General features: G+C 44.2%; 1 protein-coding gene and 1 pseudogene across 1 annotated transcript in view; both read right to left on the bottom strand.

Annotated features, from left to right (window-relative positions):
- Positions 1 to 27,985, bottom strand: part of FSTL5 (follistatin like 5) — a 591,837-nt gene that overhangs the window by 315,578 nt on the left and 248,274 nt on the right. The window lies entirely within an intron of this gene.
- On the bottom strand, positions 16,094 to 17,135 carry LOC133364297 (DNA polymerase delta subunit 2-like; annotated as a pseudogene).

The following is a 27,985-nucleotide window of genomic DNA, read 5'->3' as shown; positions in this document are numbered from 1 at the left end:
GAGCGCCAGGAGCACTGGCAATGAATGGGGGAGATTTTTGAAAGCATCTTTGGAGAGAAAAAGGAGACCCCATGTGAGGAGGTGAGAGCCCTGCCCCATCAGCCGCTACAAGGGGTTGAGAGTGACCCGGGAGTCCAGCTGCAGAGCACCCAGACTGGGGTGGCTAAAGAGATCCAGAAAGTGGATGGGCAGCTGGAGGAATTGGACTGTAAGGAGTTGCAGTCAGTAGCGGAGGAAGAAGAAGAGGTTTTGATTGTCCAGGAGCCTGCCAGGAGGGAAGACGCCAGGAAGCAGGAAGTAAAGCCCCAAGATTTGAAGGAGGACAGGCTGGAAAATGAAGAGGAAGATGCCTCAGGGGAAAGTGGGGTAGAAGCTGGACAAGAGATGCTGCTGATAGATTTCTCCGTTCCATGTGTGCCTGCTGTTAAAGAAGTAATGTAGGAGGAAGAAAAGGCCTTAGAGGAAGCTGGACTACAGGCTGGAGAAGAGCAGCTGTTGATAAATTTCTTCACCCCATGTGTGCCAGCTGTAGAAGAGAAAGTGCAGGAGGAAAAGTTGGAGGCTTGTGTGCGAGAGGAGCTGCCAGAGCCTGGAGAAATGGCTGTGCAAGAAAAAGTGCAGGAGGAGAAGCCTGAGGTGGGAGTGCAAGCCCAAGAGGAGCTCCCAGCGCCTGGAGAGATGGGTGAGATAAATGTTGGGCTGGTGACCAGTAGGCATTACTGTCTCTAGTTGTTTTCCATGAAGCCTGCAAGTTTGAAGACGTAACTGTGGTTAAGGGGGAGTTATGTCTTTGCCCTGTCTGGGAACGGACTGCCAGGGCCGTTGCTATGGTAGCCATCTGATAGCGACTGGGAAAGTTCTAACAGAGTCTATGTGTTGTCGTCTTCTGAATTATGCCTCTGAGCTGAGAGGCTGTCTTTTGTGTTTAACTATGGAGAGAGATGTACCAGAACGGGGGTGACTGAGGAATCTCTACATGTATTTACTCTTAAGCCTCTGGCCTTAATGTCTTTCAATAAAGACTCTTAACATGCTCTGAAGAAGTTTGTTGCTCAACTTAACTCCAACGTAATGTATGCTGTTTCACACAACAACGCACACAAGCCAACAGTGGTAGCAGAGAATGGTTGCGCTCCACAGCGCATTACACGGGAGTAAGTTGCTGGTCTGAACGGCAGACGGAGTTCCAGAGAGGGCAGCTTGATTGATTGAACCAGATGGAGGTGAGCAACATGGCTGTAAACCTGTCTGGGGGAGGCTTGCCGATGGAACGACTTAATGACAAGAATTATGGCAGCTGGAAGCCGAGGATGCGGGCTTTGCTGATAACAGAAGATTTATGGGACGTGATTAAGGAAAAAACCCCGGCGGTACTTCCCGGCCTGGAAGCGTTGAGACCAGAGGGCGCAGGCGTTTATAATCTTGGCTCTATCGGATTCTCAACTGATGTGTGTGAGAGATGAGCCGTCGGCTAAACAGATGTGGGACGGGTTGCAGGATTTGTCCCAGGAATGGCAGCAGAGCCAGGAGGCACAGAGAGCCCAGCCGGTGGAAGCTGTCAGAAGCAAGGAGGAGAAATGTGCCGAACCGGAGCAGGCTCTCGAAAGCAGACAGGAAAACAAGCGGGAGCAGCAGCGGCTGAAGTCTTGTTTTGCCTGTGGGGCCCGTGGGCATCTCCGTAAAGATTGTGCAATCAAGCAAAACTCCAGGGACAGAGGCTTGAAGCAAGGAAGTGTGAACTTTGTTTGTAAACGGAAGTCTAAAGACTTGGAACAAATTAACTTTATTCTTGACAGCGGAGCAAGCCATATATTAATCAAAGACAGGAGTCTGTTTTACACGTCTACAGATGAGCAGGACTTTGTTTTACTTGCTGATGGATCACGGAAATCCGTAAAAGCTAAAGGTCTAGTGAAATTTGACAAGCTTGGAATAATGTCAGACTGTTTGTTTGTTCCGGAATTGGCTCATAATATTTTATCAGTTAGAAAACTGGTGAGTTGTAATTATTCAATTTTGTTCCACAAAGATCAATATTTTGTAATGAGGGGAGATCAAGTGTGTTTGCAGCGAAGCCTTAATGATTCACAGTTTAAAATGTCCATGAGTGTGAAGTGTGCTGATGCCTTGAGTTCAATGGGGCGGAAAGGGAATGACGGTCAGGGCTGTAAACAGACAGCCGTAGAAGGCATGCCATCGGTATTCACTGCCCAGATGGAGGAAGTTCACAGAGAACTAGAAGAGCCAGCATCATTTCAAGCAATCAGGCTGATGCCTGAGGCAGAGCAGCACAAATGGCAGCAGGCCATGCAGGAAGAATTACAAGCCATGCAAAAGAATGGCACGTGGACATTAGTAAAGTTACCCATGGGTAAAAAGGCCATAGGTTGCAGATGGGTGTTTAAGAAGAAGAAAGCAAGTTCCGGGGAAGTACAGAGGTACAGGGCACGTTTGGTTGCCAAGGGATTCACCCAGCAGCATGGGACAGATTATGATGCTGTTTTCGCCCCGGTCGTGAAACATGAGTCCATTCGTGTGCTGCTGAAGCTGGCAGCGATGCAGAACATGAGTGTAAATCACTACGATATAGGGACGGCATTCCTACATGGTGATTTAAGAGAGGAGATATATATGGAACTGCCTCCAGGTTCTGTGTCAAAGGAAGGGTTCGTGTGTAAACTGCATAAATCAATATATGGACTGCGGCAAAGTGCACGCTGCTGGAATGAGAAATTGGACAGAGTATTGCATGGAATGGGATTCCAAAGATGCAAGGCAGATCCATGTGTGTATATAAAGAGACAGGGGATGAAAACCACGTTCTGTGAAGTTTACGTTGATGACATCATGTATTTTTAGCATGAGCAGCAAGAGGAACAAGAATTTAATGAGCAACAAGGCAGGCAGGTAGACACAAAGAATTTGGGGCCTGTCACACACTATTTAGGCACGGATATTGTGCGTGCAGAAGACGGAAGCATAACATTGAGTCAGGAAAGTAAAATAAATCAGATCATAGAAGAATGCAACATGACAGAATGCAATGTTGTGAAGACTCCAATGGTTGTGGCTTTCCAACAGAATGTGCAGGAGACGCCTTGTACAGATCCTGAGAAGTACAGGCGCATAATAGGGAAATTGCAATATTTGGTGAAGGTGTCTCGCCCAGACATATGTAATGCAGTCAGTATTTTAAGCCGGAAGGTAGAGCATCCTTCAGAGGCTGACTGGCAAGGGATTAAAAGGATAGTGCGTTATCTGAAAGGCACGAAGACAAAGGGTCTGGTTTTGTCAGGAGCAAAGACAGGAGGTCTTGAATGTTTTGTGGATGCAGATCATGCAGGGGAGCTGAGCAGTCGTAAGTCAACCTCTGGCATAGTTGTGATGTGGCACGGGTCATGCATTGACTGGAGCAGCAAGAAACAAAATGTGGTTGCAACATCAAGTGCAGAAGCCGAGTATGTGGCCCTGTCACAGGCCTGTAATGAGCTACAGTGGTTCGCAATGCTCATGCAGGAGATAGGCATTGATATGCAATTTCCGATTACTGTATATGAAGACAATCAGACCTGCATTAAGATAGCCACATCAGAAGCTCCTACCAAGAGAACAAAACATATTAGTGTCAGATACTTTCACGTAAGGGATTGTGTGCAGCAGGGGTTTGTTAACCTAACATTTTGTGACACTAACAACATGGTGGCTGACATAATGACCAAGCCTTTGTGTGAGGAGAAATTTGGCAAACTGGTGACAAGGCTTGGAATGAACCAAAATGTGAGTGAATAAAGTTTCTGAACTGTACTGAGATGTAATTCTGAACTGTACTGAACTGAACTGAAAATGAATGATGCAATGTACTGAAATGTATTGCAAGAGGTATTGTAGAAATGTATTACTGTATGACTATGTATTATGGAGATGTATGTCATGTGTATTTTGCAGTCTTAATGGGAAAAGGGGAAACTGTTGGGCTGGTGACCAGTAGGCATTACTGTCTCTAGTTGTTTTCCATGAAGCCTGCAAGTTTGAAGACGTAACTGTGGTTAAGGGAGAGTTATGTCTTTGCCCTGTCTGGGAACGGACTGCCAGGGCCGTTGCTATGGTAGCCATCTGATAGCGACTGGAAAAGTTCTAACAGAGTCTATGTGTTATCGTCTTCTGAATTATGCCTCTGAGCTGAGAGGCTGTCTTTTGTGTTTAACTATGGAGAGAGATGTACCAGAAGGGGGGTGACTGAGGAATCTCTACATGTATTTACTCTTAAGCCTCTGGCCTTAATGTCTTTCAATAAAGACTCTTAACATGCTCTGAAGAAGTTTCTTGCTCAACTTAACTCCAACGTAATGTATGCTGTTTCACACAACAATGCACACAAGCCAACAATAAAATCCCCAAGTGACTTTGCCCCTTGGATGCCCCATAATGGTCTTATAGGGTGGGATGCAGCTCCTATGATGGGTGCAGTCCCTGAGCAAATTCCAGCAGTGAGAGGCACCCAGCACCCTGTGAGTTTTAAGGGCAAGAGAAACTGGGAGCAGGGGTGTCACTAGGGCAGTGTGGCAGGTGCAGGCCGCACCAGGCAACACCACGAGATGGGGGTGACACCCAGAGCCGCCCCCCCAGGCACCGCCGGGAAGCGGGCAGGCAGGCAGGCAGGCAGAGAGCTGCCCTGCCCGTGCTAACATGTGGAAGGCGGCAGCGGTGGCGGTGGTGGCACACGGGAGAAGAGCAGGAAGCCCGCGCAGCCGTGGAAGGCGTGGGGCGGGCCAGGGAAGAGCAGGAAGCTAACAGGCAGAGAGCTGCCCTGCTCCCACCCCGCACTAAGACGTGGAAGGCGTGGCACGGCGGCTCGCTCACCTCACTGTTGGCTCTCAGTCCCACGCGCTGCAGAGTCCTGTGATGCCCGCCAAGCCTTCCTTTCCTTTCTTTCTTGAGAGAGACTCCAGTAATTGCGGCTGGAAGCCAGCGGCGCTCTCGCAATTTGGGTCACCGGAGGGATCATCAAAGGACTCGGAGAAGGAAGCCTGCACGAGCTGCTGCTGCCGACTCCGCTGAGCCTGGGTAAGTTGAAGCGCAGCCACTTCTGCGAGATGGAAAAGGTACGTTGCGCTCGTTTGGCCCCCTGCTGCTGGCAAGGCCACATCCACCATTTACTCCATCCCACTTGATTTTTTTTAAAAGCCATAGTAGACTCTACTATGTCCAATTTGGGGAGTGGGGCAGCTCTGGCTCAACACTCCTTTGGTCTCTGGTTCGTACACAGCATGCCTTTAAAGTGCATCCCCCCCATCCTCGGGGGGGGAAATCCCAGGGACTGCAATTTGTTAAGGGTGCTGGGAGCTGCAGGAACCCTCATCTCTCCCATGTCGCTCTCAATGCAGGATCCAAAGAAGAAACCTCCATTGCACACCTAGATGGGAGATTTGGCCTCTTGCTAAGACTTCTGACACTTCAGGTTCCCAAATGAACCTGGCCATCCATGCAAAGGTGAGAGACGAGTTCTGATCGACTTCTCCCCTCCTCCCAAATTCCCTCACTAGGAGGTTCGCGGAGATTCCTGCAACGGGGACTGCGGAGTCTGGGTGCCCTCTTTGCATTGGGCTGCATGAAGAAGCCCTCAGATGCTGAAAAGGAGATTTTCCTTCCCTGCCCCACAACACCGCTTTTAACTCTTTGCTCTCTCCATCTTTTGCCCAAGGAAAACAGCACTCTACTTCAGGTTTCCATTTGCATGCTGTGGTCTACTTAATAATTAAGCGGTATATAAATGTTCTAAATCAATCAATTAATCAATTGATTAATCGGGGCACTTTTTCAGTCAATCAAAATGTTTTTAACAAATTTAATCCAGAGATTCTCAAACTATGGACTGTGACCTTCTGGGAGGAACTGTGCTGACCATTGCCCTATGCGGTGATCTGTGTCACCGCAGCTTCTCAAGGAAGAACCTTACAGACCAGCTCCACCTAGGCTGGCCATTGGCTCCTCTGGGCAGGATGCAGTATAATGGACCTTCAGTGTAGTGGCACCTCCCCTTTGGAATTCCCTCCCCTTACCTTAAATATTAGACAGGCGCCATCTGTTATCTTTTCAGCACCTACTGAAGACCATCTTTCAACAAGCCTTTCAATTACTTCTGACAATTTGTGTGTCTGTGGCTTCATGTGAGAGGAGCTTTTCAAAGCTGAAACTTATAAAGAACTATTTGCAATCTACCATGGAACAGTCAAGGCTTTTCGATCTTGCAATATTATCCATTCAAAGTGAGTTGGCGAAAGGCATTGATTTTGATGAAGTGATTCACAAGTTCGCAGCTTTGAAGGCCAGGAAAGGAAAGTTCTGATTTAGTCGAGATGTTCACTAAGTGCTGAAATGTTTGTGTATTTGTTCCTGTTTATTTTTTTGGTATTATTTCATTTATGAGTATATTTCCATATGCATTTGTCTACAACTTCTACAGTATTTGGGCAGTTATTGATTATGCAAACCTAATCCATTAATGTATCTCATGTAACAGTAAAGTTTAATGTTAAAATGAACATAATTTTGATGTAGTTCTTAAACATTTTTACTTTGAATTCTATTGTTTTCTTACCGAATTTTCACTTTAACCACATGAGACTATGTATAAATGTAAATACATTTAGGCTGTGCGTATGATATTGTAATTTAAAGGTGTAATTTTAATTTTGCTAGTTGTTTATGTCACTACTATTCAGTGATATACGGGAATTACGATTTACGAGTAACATTAGTACAAAAAACATTAGTAAGGATTCTGTATGGTCTGGTACGGGAGGAGGTCCATGGGGGTGACACCATGAGTTACCGCACCGGGTGACACCAACCCTAGTGACACCACTGACTAGGAGGGTTACCTGCCTCTGTTTGGGCCCATGATTTACATTGGAGATGGTGAGGGAGAACAGAGATTTCTTTCTGCTAATCTGGGCGGGCTAGGGCAGCTAGTCATTAAGAAAATGCCCCCAGATAAAGGTTTGTGGCAGGACTTTGATTTGGAGTTTGGGGCAGGAGATGAAGTGGACTGGCTTAAAGACTTTTCCCAGAGTGGAGAGTGGAAGGAAAATGGCTACAGTCTGCCGTGTGCTGACAAGGAAACAAATCTGTTCCTGGAGAGGAGTCCCAAGACCCTGCAGGCAGCAGCAGGGATCAACTTGGACCGGGAACTCCATGAAGCCCCAAGACAAAGGGCCAAGTGGGCAACTGCATGGTTTGGGAGTGGGGGTTGTGCTTGTGGGACTGTGTACTGATTTGCTGTAGGAATTCTTCTGATGGTATTGCCTTTTGAAATGTTGCTTTTTGCACTCTTGCAGGGATATGAGCTGTTTAATGATTTTTAGTCATTACACTGATAGGTTTTTGCAGTAAGATTTTAATGTTTAAGATTTACTATTCTATGTCTGTTAGATTGTGGTGGTGTGTACAACTGTTTGGGGGAGCAAGGAAAATGTGCATGTGGTTGGGGGCTGCTGTGCTCCAGTGGCACAAGGCAGGACAAAGGAGCTCCAGTACTGAGGCTGTAATATGGCTTAAACATGTCGGGAACTCACTGTCTTGGCCACTGCCAAGTATGAGGACTGGGTAAGCGGTTTGGATGCAGAACTGTGACTGGGAGCTCCAAGAAAGAAGAGGAAGCCTAAAGAGAGAGTAATTGATTGACAATTTGCTGTAAAGGGATGGACTGTTTTTGTACTTGTGTGGAAATGTGACCACATTTCTATGACTATGCTTTTACTTATGTATATTTCAAGGTCTTACTAACCTGTATCTGTTTTTTCTTTGTAGGAAAAGCTGTTATTCTGTTGTTTGTTTGCAGGTCTGGGACAGACCTTTGTCAGGGAAGGGGGTAGTGTTATGGGTTTGGAGTTGAGATGGATAATTTCTCTGAGTCCTGTGGGATCCTGTGCCTGGGGGTGAGAAACCCACTCTGCTGGTCAGATGAGTTTCTTTTGTTAATCTAATAGAGTGGCCAAGTGGGTTAATATCAAGTGCCCATCAACTGGTGAATGGGCCAGGGAGATCCTTTTGTCATTGAAACTCTTCAGGAGAGCCTCCCCCCCTCCTCCTGGGGCCGAGGAGAGGCTTGTGTAGTCAGTGTGTCTGAGAAAGGCTGGGAACTGGAGGCAGGCAGAGAGACTGGCTCTCTGCACCATGTCTTTAGGGTGCCTCCTGTAATCCTGGTGTTCATTGCTGCACCTCGACCTGTGCAGGGTGATAGGGCAGATAGGGGGCATTTACCAGGTAAGTCTGCCACTGTGGTGCCTTCCCATGGGTTCACAGGTTCAACCCAACCTGCACTGTTGGGAGTTCAGTGCTAAGGGCTTCTACAACATGAGCCCATGTAAAATTAGACAAGAGTGCCCCATCTGTGCTGGCTCCTAGCCCTTTACCAGTTGTTTTAGAGCTTGGGGATTTAGGGGTTTTCAGAAGGGGGGAAAAAAGAAAAAAAAAGCCTGGATCTGGAGGACAGCCTTCAAGTAAGGGGTCCCACCCCGATTAATATCCGGTGACCTTTGCCTTTGCTCCATCTATATCCTAAGCAGGAGGATGCAGTTTACTTGGAGGAAGGTTGTTGTTTTGGTTTTAGGATTCCAGTTGTGGGGAGCATAGGCCCTACATGTCAGGGAATCTGAAGTCGGTAGTTGGAATGGAGCTAGTGGTGCAGGAGAAAATAGATAAGGAAGTAGCTGAAGGAAGGGTACTGGGTCCATTTCGTTACCCTCCTTTGCCCACTTTAAGGGTATCCCCTCTGGGCATTGTTCTTAAAAAAGATCCTGGACAATATTGCCTCATTCATCACCCTAGGGGGCAGTGAATGATGCTATTCCTGAGCATTTGTGTTCGGTGCATTATGCTTCCTTTGATAGCGCAATTGTGCATTATGCTTCCTTTGATAGCGCAATTGGCTCAGGTGCTTTCATGGGTAAATGTGATATCAAGTCAGCTTTCCGCCTCCTGCCAGTCCACCCTTTGGGCTTTGATCTTCTGGGGTTTTCATTTCAGGGTTTCTTTTACATGAATTGAGCTCTGCCCATGGGATGTTCTATTTCGTGTTCAGCTTTTGAGTGCTTTAGTACACTCCTTGAGTGGGCTCTCAGGAGGCGAGCCAGCTCTAATGCTGTAGTGCATTATCTCAATGATTTCCTTTTTTGCCGCAGCAATGTAGTCAGCTGATGTCAGCATTTGGACAGGTGGCGGAGGACTTAGGGGTGCTTTTGGCCAGGGAGAAAACTGAGGGCCCTTTGCTTCTGCTCACCGTTTTGGGTATTGAGCTTGACTCAGTAGCACAGGCTTGCCATTTACTGGCAGTTAAGTCAAGAGACTTGAAACACAGGGTGGATAGCATGAGGGCTGCCAAGAAGGTGACCCTCAGGAAACTTCAGGAATTTGTAGGGTGTCTTTATGCAGGATTTCTAACCTGATGAAGGGCCTCAGCAGGCCCCACTGTAGGTTTAGAATAACCAGGGATATGAGGGATGATTTGCTAGTTTGGTCCCAATTTTTGGATCAGTTTAATGAGGTTTCTTTCTGGAGTAGGGATTTATTATTGGTGGCTGAGTTGCAAATTCACTCTGATGCCTCTGGGGCTTTAGGTTTTGGGGTTATTTTTTGGGATGGCTGGTATGCAGAGGCATGGCCAGTGGCATGGGCTGAGGCTGGCATCACCAGGGATCTGAGCTTTTTGGAGTTTTTTCTATAGTCGTTGCTGAACATCTGTGGGCAGCAGATTTGGCTAACTCTGTGGTGTATTTTTGGTGTAACAACCAGGCCATGGTGCGTGTTATCAACTCTCTTATTTCTAAGAATTCTAGAGTGATGGTTTTGGTATGTGCTTTTGTAACTCAGTGCCTTAAATTTAATATTCTTTCTTGCTCACCATGTTCCTGGTCTGGACAACAGTGTGGCTGATGCCCTCTCTTGACATCAGATTCACATTTTCAGTTGGACTCTTTGGCCAGGCCTCAACCAGAGCCAATGCTGGTGGCACTGTGGGAACTTGGCAGTTTGAAGCTGAGAAAGCCATAATAATGTCCCTTGCCACCGGCACGAGAAACTCCCATTAAAGAGCAGGTAGGGAGTTTGACAGTGCGGATTCGACTGCGCAAGTTGAAGACCAACCAGAGAGGGCAAGGAACCATTGTCACCTTGGCCCCTTACCTTGTTGATGGGCTGCATCCAGTCCAGACCTTGGATTCGTTTCTGGGACTTAGGGGTATTATGAGGGTCTCCTATTTGGCACAAGAATAGTCAGTCTTTGGCTAAGTTCCAGTTTTGGTTCATCACCAGACAGGCCTTGTCATTTTAGGTCTGGACCCTGGGCTGTTTGGTGAGCACTCTTTCAGGAGTGGCGCGGCTTCCACGGCAGCTACTTTGAGATTTGGGAGCACAGCACTGGCAATCAGATGCTTTCTGTGCATATGTCAGGCCAATCAAGGGCCCACACAGACTGTTACACTAGGGAGCGTGTGTTAATTGTTCTTTCTGTTTTAACAGGTTGGAGGGTGCTGGAGAGAGTCAAGGGACTCATTTGTGGCCAAGAGGAGGGCATCGCAGACCAGGCACGGAACCCAGTTGGGGCTCAGCCATTGCGCTTCGGTCCAGTGGCTGGGTAGGCGTGGCATGCTGTGGGAACGCCTCCTATCAACACTTTTTGGTGATTCATTGGTGCAGCACCCTCCACAGGTTTTGGTTATCCATTTGGGAGGCAACAACCTGGGAATGTTGAAGGGGAAAGCCCTTATCATTCAGGCTTGCCTGGACTTTGAGACCCTACATAGAAGGTGTCCTGGGACCATGATTGTTTGGTTCAATATCCTCCCCAGGAGGATTTGGAGGAGGGGAATTGACCCCAGGAGCCTGGACAAGGGTCGTAAGAAAGTAAATAGAGAAGTCTGACTTGCTGTTGCTGATATGCAGGGCGAGGTAATACATCATCTGGAGGTGAAGTGTGGCAGGGCTGATCTTTACCAGCCAGATGGTCTTCATATGTCTGACTTGGGTAATGATCTGTTTCTGACTGATCTGCAGTGTGCCCTGTATGTAATTATCAGCCGCAGGTGGGGAAAGAGGGACTAAGCCGAGGCATGTCCTCTTTTGTGGCAGGCATGTGTGGGAATTTCACAGGGTATGGTTGGGTGAGCACCCTTAGGCACCCTTTAAGGTGACAGGTGGGATCTGAGGCTTGCCTTCTGGGTTGTGAGGCCTGTTGGTAGGATAAGGCTCACCTTTGGGGCTAACCTGTAATACCCACTCAGAATTTTGCGCCCCTGAGTGGGGGTGGAGCAGGAAGGCCTCCCTAACCACCCTGTGGGGATGGGGCCCGGAGAATGGGCTTGGGCTTGGACCACCCCCTTTTCCATGGCAGGGTGTCCTCGCCCAATTGGGTAAGATTTAGGTCCTGCACTTTCCTCTGCAGGTCATTTTTGCATGCAATCACACATTTGATTTGCTTTATTTAAATAAACATGACCCTTGATTTACCCACACTTAATCTTGTCTCGCCTCTTCATTACCCGACTATGGCTGCAATTGAAACCTTTAACATTTTATTGTTATTGATGTAGTGATTTGCATTTTTGTTCAATTGTTAGGCACTTTGAACATATTTATATGGAAAAGCTGCATACAAATTTAAATAGTAATAATAACAATAACAACAACAACAATACATAATACATACATATATATTCCTAAGAATTACCTAGAGTGAGAGCAAGCAAATTCTTTAAAGGCTCCTTGCTAACTCCTTGTTACTGCACACACAGGAAGTAACTTTTGAACTGAATTGATCTGAAGACTAATTCAAGGCATAAAAATGGGATGTCTATGCAAGTTAAGCGGAGTAATAATTTGCACTTACAAATCTGAGCTGAATTAAGATAAAGACTATGCGTGTATAAAAGCAATGATATTTAAGATCGAAACATCTAAGATAATTCAACAGCCACTAAAATTGTTTTCATACCCAAGGGAAAATATTTTTGCTATACAAGAAGACTCAGCATAAAAACCTCACAATTGTAGAGGCATATGTAAGTGGTCGAGTTTAGCTTTCCGAACTAGTGCAAAACCTAAATTGTTAAATAATCTGAAGGTTTTAACTATTATTAGATAATCAGTTTGTTCTACTTCCTGAGGTTTTATAAGCAGAGAAAGAATTAGATTCTTTTTTCCCAAAGCCTGCCTGAAAGCAGCTAAGATCCGGAAAGCTTGTGAAGCTCCCTAAAGCACTTCTTCATGCACATTGAAGGCTGCTATGTGATGGCAGAAGCTGGAAATTCCATGTCCATGTGTGGTAGATCCTGTGATTTGGATGCCAATCCATATGTTTTACATTTCAATACTTCTAAGTAGTAAATAAAATATTCATTACTGGGCTGTGCCATCTAATTTGTAAGTTGCACACAATCCTGCCATTTTTTTAAAAAATGAACTCTCTGAGTATGCATTTTATTTCTTTGATTTCTCTGTACACGTAATTAATTTTTATACCATTGTAATAATCAGTGCTTAGCTAGAAAGTATTTATTTGCTACAAAACAACTGTAAGAAAGTTTCAGGCCTTGTTATCTTGTGCCTGCACCTAAAAGATTTGAACCTGTTTCTTAAGTAAAAAGTGTGCCGCAACATCACAAAGTTGTATGTTTTCTGGAAAATTCAGTTTTACTGTGACAGCACTTTTATTGCATATATTTACTTCTGTGTAAACTCTGTGTGTGTGTGCATGAGTGTGTGTGCGCGCACACACACACACACATGGCACTTTACAGAATGCAAGAGGGCAAGACCTTGTCCTTGCCTTGAGAAAGTTGCACTCTAAACTTGGTAGGATGCAATAGTGTTACTTATTTGTAGGGTACTGTACATGTTGACAGCAAAGCACAGCCATGTTTTTACCCTTTCCCTACCATTTAGTCTTTTCTCTGCGACAGCCACATGTTGCACACAGTTATCTGCTGATAAATCAAAACGCACAAGCATCTACTCACATGTTGTGGGTGTCCCATTTGTACACAGCCGCTACATGCAAGAACAGACTCAAGCATTTGAATTTCCCTAGAGACAATCATGCGCAGAAAGAAAGTGTAATGATGGGGCTAAACAAGTTCCCCCACTCTGCCATCAACACAGATATGCTCTACAGATAGGTAATGCTGGTTGGAAGGTCCACAGTCATTATATGCTGATGGTGGGAGAGCCTGAGAGGATAAATGTGCAGGGCAAAGAATCCAACACCGAAGTATATTGGGAACTGAATGCTAAATAGGAGGGCCAGTAGTGAGGGCCTTGAGAAAGTTGCACTCTAAACTTGGTAGGATGCAATAGTGTTACTTATTTGTAGGGTACTGTACATGTTGAAAGCAAAGCACAGCCATGTTTTTACCCTTTCCCTACCATTTAGTCTTTTCTCTGCGACAGCCACATGTTGCACACAGTTATCTGCTGATAAATCAAAACGCACAAGCATCTACTCACATGTTGTGGGTGTCCCATTTGTACACAGCCGCTACATGCAAGAACAGACTCAAGCATTTGAATTTCCCTAGAGACAATCATGCGCAGAAAGAAAGTGTAATGATGGGGCTAAACAAGTTCCCCCACTCTGCCATCAACACAGATATGCTCTACAGATAGGTAATGCTGGTTGGAAGGTCCACAGTCATTATATGCTGATGGTGGGAGAGCCTGAGAGGATAAATGTGCAGGGCAAAGAATCCAACACCGAAGTATATTGGGAACTGAATGCTAAATAGGAGGGCCAGTAGTGACCAGGGATGGAGGAGAAATTTGGTTTGCATTTTAATGAGAAACTACCTAGTTTGCACATCTCAAAGCAAAACATAGTTATTGTAAGAATTCACTTTTCCAAATGTTGCAATGCAGTTCTCCAACTAAATATGTAAAAAAAAATGCAAAACAAATTAGGGGGGATGTGCATAAAATGATACATTAGTGAAAATAACTTATACAAATACATTATAATAGGGGAAATTGCTTGCAAAAATGTGTGAATTAGTCAAAACTGCATGCAAAAATGTATTTATTAAGATAAATTCACACTAAAATACTGATGAATTTTCATGAAGATTTTACCGTTATTGCAAATGACATGGCCTCTAACCGAGGAAGGTTGGAAGGGAGCCAGACAAAACTGACCTGTTACTGTGACAGATAGAACAGTAAGAGGAAGGGATAAGGCCCAGGGGTGGGAAGTTATGATCTTGTCCTAATGCTTGAACACAGGAACAGGAGAGGCTTCCCTGGGGCCAGGGAGATGTCTCTCCTGGGCAATTGTGCAGGGCAATAAACGATGAATGGACAGTTGATCTGAGCAGCTACTGGTGATGGGAACTGCTCTTAGCCTAACTGACAATTGTGACAAGTTCCTCTCAGTACTAGTGCCTACATCTTCCTTATCATCTGCAAAGGGCAGAGTCTTTTGAGGGAGTAGGAGACCTTTCAACAGCTGAGAGTGGTGGAACTGGAGGAGCGAAGATCACAGGCAGAGATGCAGCAGAATATAAGAACTGAGAGAGAGAGAGAGAGAGAGAGAGAGAGAGAGAGCAAGGCCATTGAGACCTTTGAAGGACAAGGATTTTGTGCTGGATCCATAAATGGACAGGAAGCCAGAGTGTTAAGTAAGGGTGTCACATGCTCAGAGTAATAAGAGAAGTGATTGATTTTAGTGACAGAGTGCTGGATAGAGGGGACCAAGATGAGAAAACAAATGACAGGAAAAGACTGCAGGCGTCTAGGTGATAGATGCCCAACGTATGAATCAGAGTTTTTGCTGGTGAGGCAGAGGGGTTTTTTGAGGGGACATGTAATGAGCTCTTGAAACAGTACTGTTATACATATTAGAATGATGAAATTACCAAATATTTATCTCAGCTTGTCTTTGGGCCTAGCTCACCGCCTGTTTGATATGATCATGCAACAGCAACTACTGCTTGAAAACAGTAACTAAATCCCAGTGCTGCAAAACTGCTTGAACTCATTAGTGCTGGCATAGAGCAGTGTATAGTAAAGCTTACTGAGGAAAAATGCAGTGAGACAACTTTTTTTAAAAAATGAAATGGACATCTGAATGAAGGTGAGACCTATGACACTGGGAGCCAGCAGTGGCCTCCTCATTCATTCAAACAGAAGCAGCAGATCTGCACATATATTTGTACAAACCAATGTGCTCCCGGTTTTCCTTTTAAATGTTCTATGTGTATTTGGGCATTAGGGTGCTTGTGTAAACTTTGCAAAAATTTCCTTTGGATGACTTCCTACTAAGTAGAAATGTAAAGTGAGCTACTGTGAAGAAAGATGAAGAAATAAAAAGGACTCTCAAGCATGAGCTGCCTTAAGCCATTTCGACAAAACCTAATTGCTAGCTTGGTTTTATTAAATGGAGTTTGTATGTGTGTTGTTAACAGAGGCTTGTTTGTCCCCCTGAAAAAAACTATTAAGGAAAATAACATTAGATTAAGCATCCATATATTAAATAGATAAAGCTGTATGTGACAAATCCTAGATAGATAGATATTGATCTTGTGACATTAGAGGTGCTAGATTTAATGCTGGTTCTTTGTATAAAATTCATTCATTCATTCATTTTATTTCTATGCCACCTTCCCACAAAAACATTGTGCTCAAAGTGGCTTACAATGAGGTGAACAGAAGTACATCTCAAAAACAATTGCAAAAACAATTTCCTAATAACAAAAAATAATAAAACAGTAATGTAACAGTAAATATAACAGCAAACAAAAACAACTTTTCAATATCATGAACACAGCGACATTATATCTCTTGGCAGGCAACGTTACACTTTCTGGCAATAGCAAAAATAAGAAGAGAATTTTGACAGTTTCACTTGGCTCCAAGTAACCCACTAGAAATCCCATGATGTTGCTCAGAGTCCCAGTCTGGTAGCAACTTCTTATAAGGCTTTCAAAGGCAGGGGGTGGTGGAGAAGCTGGAAACATCCGTTCCATGGTCTGCTTTGAACCACTGAAAGCACTCTGGAAATGACAGGGCAGCGCTACTGCTGCATCTTAAGAAGCTAGAAAAGCTGCCGTTACCTGACACCATCAATGTTAGCCTGGTAAGGGTTGGTAACCAGCTGCAGTGTGGAGTAGGAGCTCAACAGGGGAAACATGCAGCGATGTAGCAGCTGCTGGGGCAAAGTGTAGTTGGTGGGATCAAACTCACCAGGCATCACATCTTCATGCACAGACATGCTCAATTGCAGCAGGATTTCATCCAGCATTTTCACAGCCTCCACACTGGCAGCCTGAGTCTTCTTGGTTAGGTACTTTGCCTTGTTAATGGTGTATCTGCTCTGAGTATTCTGGCTGAGCAAACTGCCCACCAGAATGTCTCTGGAGATGAGGGCTGCACTGCACTGCTCTCCCTCAGCGCCCAGCTGCCCAGTCACCATGTCCACCAGCAGCTGCATGCCCAGAAGACTCTCCGCTCTTGCCTCCAAGTCCAAGGCCAGACACCAGCAAGACAAACCTGTCTATGCTAGGCCCCATCATGGGCAGCTGGGTGGGCATATCTGCAAAGCAGTGGTCCTCAACAAGGAACTTGCCCTCATCCCTCTCTGAACCGTAGACAGCAAGTATGGTTCCCGTCACCAGCTTGTTGATTTGTATGGCTCCCTCCAGTTTGATTCGCTGCAGCTTGTCTTCCACGATCAGCTCATCAGCTTGGTGGATGTATTTGGCTCGGGGAGGCAGTGGCAGCAGTTTGTGCTCTTCGTTGATTTCTCGCAGGATAGAGAGCTGAAGCTGCATAGACTTGAAGAATGTCTCCACCGCACAGCATTTCTCTGCTATCTGCAGTTCACACAGCTTTTTCACTGTAATGTTGTTCCCCCATTTGCGCCTGGATCTCTCCACCAATAATGGTCTCATCTGAATGAGGCGTGTGGCATAGATGTGGGCACACTGCCGATTGAAAGTCCACTCCCCAAATCTGAAGTTCTGGGAGAAGTTGGTATAAGTGGAGATGGGTACCCGGTCAAAGGTAGAGGCCACAGCATATGGAGAGGTCAGGAAGCTCTGTGCAGATTGGACAGCCTGCTCCAAGAACATGGTCTGCAGAAGGGCTACAGACCTCACAGCCTAAAGAGCAGTCTTATATTGTGTCTCGATTTTCCCCCACTGAGGGGCACCAATGCGTAGAGACAAACTCACCCATGCAGGGAGAAAGCATCTCCCATCCCCACTGGGAAGAGAAACCCCAGAAGACTAGCCTAGCAGGGAGGGGGAAAACGCACCAAAATTGATCATACAAATCTGTGTTTTCCTTCTATCATCATGGAAACATCTGCTTTAAAACTCCATCATACGGTAAAGACGATGGATGGAGTCATTCACCATCTGCTTAAGCAAATACACTTAAAGATGCTTCCATGAGTGCAATTAAGTGGCAGATCTAAGAGCAAAGAGTACTCAGATTTCAAAATGATGATTCTACAGCTGTAGCCTACATCATTAGGGAGCTGTAAAATTTTATGTTCCATTTGGATGGCAAGGACCTTTGTTGAAGATACAGTGGAATGGGCAAATAAAGAAACGATCCATTTAGCAGTTGATGCAAATTTAGAAAGGTTAATTAAATAAGATCACATGCTATAGTCACTACAAAAGGGAGTTTAGTGATTTTTCACTATTTTACTACATTTCTACTAGAGTCATATCTAGTATAGCCTACACAGATGATTATATAGTTAGAATGCCCTGATCCTCAAAAGGAGGTCCACCAGAATGAATATAATAATGATTATGATACTGCAGCACAACAACTTGGAACAGGACAAAAACAACAACTAAATGTTCTTGTTGTTATTGTTAATAGAAATATTAAGTGCCTCATATTATCTAAGTGCTACAGATAACACTGTAGCTAACGTTCCCTACCCACAGGCTAACAATCTGATACACCTAATTCAAATTAATGTGATGCTGCCTTCTTACACACATTCATTATTTGCACATATAATGACTGAAAAGCCCTTTCATCAAGAGGGTTACAGTATTATTATACCAAAAAGAATGGAAGGTATACAGAAAACTGATTTATTTTTAAAAAGGGGGGCGGAGACATAATCAAGAGATTTAAAAGTTAGATTAAAAATATTTATTTATTCTTTCTAAATATTTGTTATTATTCATTCCAGTCCACATAAGCCTCCAAGCACAATATTAAAAAAGTCAAATACAAAATACATTTTAACAATAAAAACAGAGTTAAAAAATTCTTACAACCAGTATTGAAATATAGTCATAGTGGGAGGAACAAATAACACAAGTCAGGCTTTGTGAAATAAACATATTTTTGCAATCTGTCAGAAGATCATTAAGGAAAGAACAAAGAAGGCATCTCTGGGAATGGAGTTCTGCAATTTAAATGCCACATTTGAAAAGGTCCTATCATCTGTCTCTGCCAAACAAACCTCTAAAAGTGTTTCGAACACAGAGCAAGGCCTGAGGTGATACATTTTACATGTTGATAGGTTCATGGGGAAGAAGGCAGTCCTTCAAGTAACCTCACCACAAGTTATTTGGGACCTTGTAGGCAAGGCTGGCTCTAGGTTTCTGGGGGCCCTTGGGCAAAGGGTATCAGAGGGTCCTTGTCTCCCCTTTCCCCCCTTAAACCACATTCCTCCTCCCTTGCGGCTCCACTCCTTTCAAAGAAAACAAATCTTCACCAATATTGCAACCCCCTCTTATAAAATAAAAATACAAAATTTTGATTTATTTTAATTTGTTGGGGTAAATGTTCCTATTTTGTAGTCCACAGCTACTAAGAATTTATTCTGGTTTACCATGTAAATGATAGACAGATTATATGAATAGTATCAGAGTCTGGGATCTTCCACAAAATGTACTAAGAAATAATTCTCATATTTCACTGTTTCTGTTGGCTTCTCTAATGTTTTCACAGACAAAAAAATATGTGGCGGGGGGTTGAATCCATCCTTTCCTGTCATTTGCAAAGATCTTTGAAAAAAACACTTCAAGTAAACATTTCAGTTCACCACCGGGATTTTCTACTCACATAGGAAGCTGCCTTATACTGAGTTGGATCATTGGTCCATCTAGCCCAGTACTGTCTACACTGACTGGCAGCAGCTCTCCAGAGCTTCATGCAGGAGTCTCTCCCAGAAGGTCTCTCAGGTTCAGTCCCTGATGGCACCTCTCCTACCTGGAGATGCGCTTGGGGACTGAACCCAAGGGACCTTCTGCATACATGGCAGATGCTGCAATGACCCTTTCCCTACACTCACAACTTACTCAACTGTGCTGAGATATTAGGAGGCATTCTAGAATTAATCTTAGAACCCCTTATTGCCAGAGCACCAGGGCAAGCCAAGGACAGAACACTTACATGAAAGGCTGCCCTTTTAAGCAAATAGTATTTTTTAAAAGTTAAAATGTCATTTCTCAAGAAAAAAAAGGCATTCATAATAATTCAGCAACAATCCACCTTAATTCACCTATTTGATAAGAAGTGTGTATAGTGTACAAAAATGACACTAAGGGATACCTCCACATCACAGGGCTTACATGCAGAGGAACCTTCAGATATTGTAGACCCATATAAATACAGATACAACACAATACTCCAAAGTGCCTCAGTCCATCAGAAACCCTCATAAAAATGTCTAATAAGAAGAATCTTAACAAAAGTCTAGTGCAGATTAAGCACACAGCACTGGTGAAGATTTAATGCTATTAGTATTACTAATATAGCACTTTGTATGAAGGATTGAAAAAAGGGCCTTTCTAGGGACAAACCATTAGTCTCTGAACATGCCGTGTTACCACCAGGCAGCATAAATGTACAAGTTTCCAAGTTAAAGAGACACATGATAACTAGGACCTCCTGCCAGACCTGGTTTCAAATCCCTGCTCAGCTGTGAAGCTCCCTGGGTGACCTTGGGCCAGTAACTGTCTCTCAGTCTAACCTACCTTACAAGGGTGTTGAGAGGATAAAATGGGGAGGGGAAGTACCATCTTTGAGTTCCTTATAGGAAAAGCAAAATATAAATGAAAATAACAATAGGAACTTCCCAGCTACAATGGGGGGGCAGGGCAAGGGGGGGGAAAGAGGGAATCCATATACAAAAGCCAGACTACACCTGAACAATGGGAGATTCCCTGTAAAAGGAGAGGGAAGCTCTCACACACACACTATTAGATCAGGGGCAAAGGGAATGAGAGGGTGGGGAGGCAATGACTGCGATGTAATTAGCTGCAATCCAATGCATTTACCTGGGAGTAAGTCCCATTGAACCCAATAGAGCTTACTTCTGAGTAGACATTATTGGATTGCAGCCTAAGAAAACCAGGAAAGCCGACTTACCTTCCTTCCGAGCTCCACATCCTTGCAATTAGCTATATTTACCTGGGAGGAAGCTCTTCTGAATTCAGCAGGGCTTACTTCTCAGCAGACATCGGAATAGACACAGTTAGGGTCTTTTTCAGCCCCTTCCTCCCCTCAGCATTGCCTCGCTTCTGCTGCTACAGGCCAGTAAGCTCCGCCTCTCCTCCCATGGCTGAAACTCATGACAGGCTGGGTAGCTCCTTACCAACTGTCCTGGTATTTCTCTTCCCCTGCAGCAGCACTGGTGAGCAGGGCAATCTCTGTTGCTGTAGAGCTGGTGGGGCTTGCCTGTGCCACCACCCGCTGATTCCCTTCTCTGCTGCTGGCCTGCACTTATCCCAGGAGGGCTCCCTGTGTGAGATCCTGGGCCCTCAGGCCAGTGCCCTACCTGGCCATGTGCTAGCGCTGGGCCTGCTTATAGGTAATAATAACAACTTTAAACTGGGTCCAGAAATGAACTGGCCACCAGTACATATTAGAAACAAATACATTGGAGTAAAATGCTCCGAAAAGCAAACACCAGCTCTGGCTGCTACAATTTGCATGAAGTGAAGTTTCCTGACACTTCAAAGGCAGTCCCACGTTGAGTGCATAGCATATAGTATATAGTGCAGGTATAGGAAAGTACCATTCCAATTGGATTTCATCTGGTCCTCTGGGTTTCCTCCCATCCATCAGCTCTTCATTAGGGTATAACTGAGAGGGGAAAGGGCTTTGATGTTGTGCAAAATATGCAAGAACATCAAAGCAGAGGGGACAATATTTTAGCAAAGAGGTAGACTTGTGTTCCTTACAAATATGCAAAAAGTGTTCATGCATTTTGAAATTGCATCCATGCCATCTTTGGGAAGGAACTGCATTCTCAAGTTTGAGGCTTTGCATAGTTGTAAGGCAGGGCTTGCAGATAAGCTGTGCACTGAAATTATTTGCATTCTTCTGAGATTACTGAGCTCTTTTTTTCCTTTTGCACTGTCAAGACACATGGACAAATGTTGGATAAGCATTTTTAAAACTTGGTAAAAATCTAAGGGGAAAATGAAAATGGAGAAAATTCAGCAGAGTTGCTTAGAATTAAATATACAGTATGCTGCTATTTCCATGAAAATAATGTGTGAAAATAATGTGTGTGGACCTGGCTCTACCCACTGTTAGATCTGGCATTGTCAACTACAGGATTGTAGTGCAGGCCCTAACAGTTTGTCACTGGAGTAATGTGGCCCACAGCTTGAAAAAAAAAATCCCCCACCCATGGGCATAGTAGTGATCGCCAATAAATGAAAATGAATGAAGTGATGCTGGCTGATATGGGCTCCTAATCTTTTTTTGGAAACCATCATATGTTATCCTATTACATATACATATACACTGTATATATACACAGAGAGAGAGAGAAAGATTCTCATAGTATTTTATATGTCTAGTTTTCTGTGCATCACACAAAGTGCTACCAAATAATGTAATTTTCATATTTACCAAATTCTATATTAAGGCTTTACAACCAAGAATGCTGGTGCTCTGCAAACTTAATAGGTATAACTATGTTTTGATGGTATTCACTAATAGGCAAAAAACCTTACGGTTGAAGAACGTACCTATAGCCCACACTATATCTATCAAACTTTAAAGAGCAGGGAAATTGGGCAGCTATAGTGAATGCACCAGGGGAGCAGGAGACCTGAACTCCTCTCTGAGATATTGGACTGCCCTACAAATTGGTCAAAATGCAAACACCATTTGGGTTGGTCTTTCACAGTCCAATCCACTTCCTGTGTAGCTTGGAAGAATTTGGTAACATGTGCCTCTGAGCATATGGTGAGTGGTGGCAACACCTGCCATCTCCAAAGATAGAGAATGATATTTTTGTAAGTTTGTTGGTGTTCTTCTTACTTCCTGTGTTACTAATGTTTCTACAGAGAATCTAAACTAGAAAAGTTTATTTCCCTCATTATTCACCCTAGAAATCTGTGTCAATTTTATTTTTAATTTCAAAGCCTTTTTATCCGTCAGTGTCATATGATGGTGAAGACAGCCTTTTGTGTTTCAAATTGGAGGTTATGTTCTGTTTCTTTTTTGGGTGCATTAACAGTGGAATCTGAAACTGCAGTTTGATGTAAAATCAGACTGATTCCAATATGTTGCTACTTCAGCAATGACTCCAGCTGTTGGAAAAAAGAGGATGCATGTTTTCAGCCTGCTATGTTTAAACCACTTCATTTAAGGCAAGGTGGGCACAGTCAATTAAAAACATAGAGCACACCTAGCATTTTGCTAGAGTATATTTCACCTCCCACTGTTTTATCTTGTGCAAATTGAGACACTCCTGAGGTCCACTGGAGACTATTCTGCAGAAGTCAGTGCCATTATTCCACAATTATGTTTGGAGTTTTTTTAGTATACATTTTGCAAAGTGTTGCTGTACTTCACATATTCACAGAAATAGAATAAAAGAAAATGATTTCCTATAGGAAACTTCACTAAAATTGCAAAGGAAATCAGACATATTCAAAGTGACCATCTGAACTATATCAACTGTCTTAATAATGTTGCTTCCTCCCTGCTAAAACAAGATCAGCACAGCACATGTCTTCTTTCTATTATTTGGGCTGATTGCAGGTGTTGCCACCACTTACTATATGCTCAGAGGTACATGTTACCAAATTCTTCCAAGCTACACAGGAAGTAGATTGGACTGTGAAAGACCAACCCAAATGGTGTTTGCATTTTGAGCAATTTGTAGGGCAGTCCAATATCTCAGAGAGGAGGTGAGGTCTCCTGCTCCCTTGGTGCATTCACTATATAATAAATAATAATAATAAATTTTATTTCTGAGTCGCCTATCTGGCCGAATCAACGGCCACTCTAGGCGACATACAATTCCATCAATAAATACAATAAAACCATAAAAATCATAATAATAATTAATAATATCAGTCTTAAAACTAAACCACCCCAGAGGTCCCGTAGGCCTGCCTGAACAGCCAGGTTTTCAAGGCCCGGCGGAAACCTATCAGGGAAGGGGCATGGCGAAGATCGAAAGGAAGGGAATTCCAGAGGGTGGGGGCCACAGTCGAAAATGCCCTCTCTCTGGTCCACACCAGCCTCACTGTCCTAACTGGTGGGACCAAGAGAAGGTCTTGCGCGGCTGATCTCGTCAGGCGGCATAATTGGTGATGCTGGAGGCGCTCCTTCAGATAAACTGGGCCGAAACCGTATAGGGCTTTAAAGGTCAATACCAACACCTTGAATTGGGCCCGGTAAACAACTGGTAGCCAGTGTAGATCTATCAACACCAAAGTGATATGATCACGGCGGCGGCTGTTCTTAATCAAATGTGCCGCCGCATTCTGTATCAGTTGCAATTTCCGGACCGTTTTCAAGGGTAACCCCACATAGAGCGCATTACAGTAGTCTAGGCGAGAGAAGACCAGGGCCTGTATTACCCCTGGGAGCAGATGGGCAGGCAGGTAGGGTTGCAACCTCCTAATCAGATGTAATTGATACCAAGCTGCCCGGCTCACTGCCGAGATCTGAGCCTCCATGGACAGCTGGGAGTCAAGAATGACCCCGAGGCTGCTGGTCTTTTAGGGGCAATCTTACCCCATTGAACACCAGGTCTATATCCCCCAGCCTGTCCCTGTCTCCCACAAGCAACACCTCGGTCTTGTCGGGATTTAGTTTCAGCCTATTCCTTCCCATCCATCCACTTACGGATTCCAGGCACTTGGAGATGGTATCCACAGCCAACTCTGGTGAGGACTTAAACGAGAGATAGAGCTGCCCAATTTCCCTGCTTTTTAAAGTTTGATAGATATAGCTGTGGGCTATAGCTACGTTCTTAAACTGCAAGGGTTTTTTTGCCTATTAGTGAATTTCCCTGCTTTTTAATCCGGGAGGTAAGAAATGGGATCCTCATCAAGTTTGCTGAGAATGCATTGATCATTTGCATGCTTATTGAGTTCAATGGGATTTACTCCCTTGCAATCATGCTTAGGATTGGTGAAACTGACCACAGAGGATGGGGAGGAGGAGGGAGGGGAGGAAACGCACGAGTGGAGAACTGGGAGGGGAGCAGGCAGGAGTGGGAGAGGTGAAAGACAGGTTTGATCATTTGCATGTTTATTGAATTCAGTGTGATTTACTCCCATGCAATCATGCTTAGGATAGGTAAAAATGACTGGGGGGAAGGAGGGAGGGCTGGAGTGGGCAGGGGAGGAGGAAGAGGGAATGGGAGGAGGAAGGGAGAGAAGAAAGGAAGGAGGGGGAAAGCAGGTCTGATCATTTGCATGCTTATTGAGTTCAGTGGGACTTACTCCTATGCAATCCTGGTTAGGATAGGAAAAACTAACCTTGGGGAGGAGGAGTGGGAGTGGGAAGGAGAAGAAGCTTATTGGAGGGGGGCAAAAGAAGGGGGAGGGCAGGGCAGGTTGCATGCTTATAAAGTTCAATGGTATTTACGTCCGTGCAATCATGCTTAAGATAGGTAAATCTGACCATGGGGAAGGGGAAGAGGAAGAGGAGGGGGAAGTGGAAGGAGGAGATTGGAAGGGGATGGGGATGGGGGCGAGGGACAAAGGAAGGGGGAGGGAAGGGGCAAGAGGGAGGGGATAGGAGGAAGGAGAAGGAAGGGAGGGTTTGATCATTTGCATACTTTTTGAGTTCAATGGGATTTATTTCTATGCAATCATGTTCAAAAATGGAAATGGACTGCCTTCAAGTCAATCCCCACCTATGGCAACCCTTTGAATAGGGTTTTCATAGTAAACGGTATTCAGAGGTGGTTTCACCATTGCCTTCCTCTGAGGCTGAGGGGCAGTGACTGGCCCAAGGTCACCCAGCAAGCTTCATGGCTGTGCGGGGATTCAAACCCTGGTCTCCCAGGTCGTAGTCCAACACTGACCTGGGGGAGGGGCAGGGAGGGGAGGAGCAGGGGAGGAGATTGGGTGGGTGGGCACTGGGCAGAAGGGAAGCCCCTTTCCTTTCCAAAAGGAAAACACTATGAACAGTATCATTGCTTTTCAGCGTTTCCCCCAACTTTTTATTCTACGGTAACCACATGTAGCCTCCCACCCAAATTTAAACCAAAGCTTTCCCTGGCCACATCCACAGCAGGCCTTTATTTCACTTTGGACAGTCATGGCTTGTCTCAAAGAATCCTGGGAAGTGTAGTTAGTGAAGGGTGCTGAGAGTTGCTAGGAGACGCCCTGTTCCTCTCACAGACCTTCAATCAGAGTTGCTGACTGTTAAACCAGTCTGGCCACTGGAGCTCTCTCAGTGGAACAGGAGTCTCCTCTCAGCACCCTTCACAAACTACACTTCCCAGGATTCTCTGAGGGAAGCCATGACTGTCTCAAGTGAAATCAAAGTCTGGTGTGGGTGTGGCCCCCTGATTAGCCAAGCCAAGCAGCTGTGAGGCTTTTAGAACACTGACAGTTGGTTCTTATTGAGCATGTCCACCCTTATCATTGGCTTCCAGCCAAAAAGTCTTAAATTAATTAAAAATCAGCCAGGCATTTTTTTAACTTTTAAACTGCAGAAGATGAAGGTCAGAGTATGGGGCAAGGTCAGTATTAGGATTACAGGTACTCTGTGAACATTGCTGATTTTTAATGAATTTCAACAGATTATGAGAACTCTCAGGGGAAAAAGTCCAAAAGGTTTTTTTTCTCTCTTTTTAGACTTTGAACTCTCTGTTCTCTCTGACTGTTTTGTGTATTGCCATGAACATTGAGAGGGTTGTTAAGCAAGCGTTTCTGAATTCAGGACTATATGTTTTGTAAGGTTTTGTTTTGAAATGAGCTTACGGGAAGCATCAGAATGGCATGGGGAGTATTTTCAATTTAACATTGCGGAATGTGAAAAATCCACGCTGGCTATAGTATACAGCCACTCTCGTGGCTGTATAATACAACTCTATTAGGTACAATTTAGATTCACACCAGCAAGCACAGTGGTGGTGGTGGGGAGAAGGTATTAAACCTATTACATGTGTAGAAATATAAGCATTCTGTGCACCGTTATTCATTATTTCCCCCCACCCATTAACATTTTCAACAACATTCACATTCAAGAACAAATGCAGACACACCATAAGCTCTTAACAGATCGGAAACAAGTATCCTGCTGCTTTAGGCTGACATCAGCAGATTTTCACACACTAAATGTGTGTGCGTTTTCACCCTCTAGACAATCAAAATTCTAGTCTCTAAATATTTCTGCCACCTGCTCTATCCTTCAGGGAAACAAACTTTTTAGCAAATATACAGTTTGAAACTTAATTGCAAGCAAGTTAATAAAGATGAATAGAAAAATATTTCCAGTCCCACACTATACGTAGTGAATAAAGGTTTTGCAAAGTCCTGCCTGAATCAATTTTATTTCCTGGGGCATTTTTGAAAAATCAGGTTACAGTGCAATATTTCTTTTTTTATCTGTTTCTCTTATGTGCTTTCAACAGCTTCAAATTAAATCAATGCTATCATTATAGAAGAAAAGAAAGCCTGTAGATCTAATTAGTTCTCCTTATTGGCCCAATTTGTTATCAATTTCATTAAATACAAACTTCAAGAGAAAAGTCTGGGGCATATTTGCAAGGAACATTATCTGGAGAAATGTTTTCCTCGTCTTCAACAACAGATGAAATTGAAATGAAGATTAATAAAAGAGAAGCATGACTGATTTGCAGTGAGATGGCATCTCATTTTTATTCGTCATATAAGACAAAGGGCCATAAATCCAAAGAGATATCAGATTCTTGCCCTTTATGATCTTAGCATTCAAACTCCAGTTAAATCAGAGTTATTTAAACTGGTTCAATCCTGTTACCTTCAATGCAATTAAACAACAGGAGCATTCCTATGCTTTCAAATATACAGTGAGCAATAGGCTTGAAAGTATGTGTAGAATTCTAATAGAACCATGGAAAAATGTACAGTAGGGCCCCACTCATACAGCGGATTACGTTCCGGACCCCCACTGTAAAGCAAAAACCGCTGTAAAGCGGATCCCATTGACTTACATTGACCAAAATGGCACCCGACGGCAAAAAACCGCCGTAAAAGCGGAACAAGTGCTGTAAGGTGGGGCCTTTCTACAATTCACAACTGCTGTATTAGTGGAACGCTGTAAAGCGGGGCCCTACTGTACAAGTGTTTTGGAGACCTTTGTTACAAGCTTATATAGTTCTAAGATCCAAATGTGTACTTGAGCAGGCAGAAAGTCTTCCGCTTGCAAAAGGTCTATGGCACATCATGTGCTATAGCATTGTGCAGGAAAATTGAACTATGTTCTGTTTGCACAAGAACTTGTGTCACTTGCACAAGCTGAATAATGAGGCTATAGGACCTACCCATTCCAGCACAGTGGAAACTCTTGAAGAATGTGCAGAAGACTGCTAATAGTTATTTTTCTTCCACTAAGAGTTTCTTGGAACCCACACATAATATAATAAATTGATGGGGCACAATCCAGTCCACAGATGGTGCAATGCCCATATCATTATCTTCAGCTCTCCCCCCCCAATTCCAATGCAAGTCTCTGAAGCTCAAGTGGAGTGAACAAGTAGAAAACAGGTCAC

This window comes from Rhineura floridana, chromosome 9, assembly GCF_030035675.1.
Source record: "Rhineura floridana isolate rRhiFlo1 chromosome 9, rRhiFlo1.hap2, whole genome shotgun sequence".
NCBI lineage: Eukaryota > Metazoa > Chordata > Lepidosauria > Squamata > Rhineuridae > Rhineura > Rhineura floridana.
This window is presented reverse-complemented; position numbering and strand designations above follow the sequence as displayed.